Here is a 633-nt window from a genome sequence, read left to right as displayed (position 1 = left end):
TTTATAAATTTCTTGTTTTTCGTGTAATTGAGTGATAATAATTAAATAACTAGAGTAATAAAATAATTTAATTGCTAACAAACTCATATAAGCAGCGACCATAAGAACAAATTTCGTTTTTGCAAAAAAAAAAACGTTTATCACAGCATTAAGCTTCAACGTTTCCTTGGCCATCAATAAAATATATCCGACACAGACTGCATTTTACCTAGATTTTTCTATTCTGATGCATTCTTTCAACTCTCTGTGTCCTTATACTGTTGACACTTACTTTTTTCTTTATCTCCTGTTCCTGCTGCTGCGTTTTCTGATCCTGGTTTGGGTTTGCATTCCTTTGTGGTGTTATCATAGTCGCAGTCAGCTTGTGGTCATTCTTCTGTGGTTGTGTTTTTCAGTTTGCATTTATTCTGTTTCTCTACTGTTGGCTCGTTGCTTCGTTTTTCCTGTGAATTTTCGGAAGTGGTGATTATGGAACCCAGCATTAAGATGTTTTATATCTGCCGCCTAATCTGTTGGGGCATGGTGATGTGCGCGCATTGACATGCTGTTGGTGCCGTTGGTTGCTCGTGGGCTGTGGTCAGTACGGCGAGGTTGTTGAGAAGCGCTGTGGCAGCTGGTTTTAGCTGCCGAGCC

This window comes from Trypanosoma equiperdum, assembly GCF_001457755.1.
Source record: "Trypanosoma equiperdum strain OVI genome assembly, contig: ctg_1495, whole genome shotgun sequence".
In the NCBI taxonomy this organism is placed as follows: Eukaryota; Euglenozoa; class Kinetoplastea; order Trypanosomatida; family Trypanosomatidae; genus Trypanosoma; species Trypanosoma equiperdum.
Note: the sequence above shows the minus strand (reverse complement) of the source record.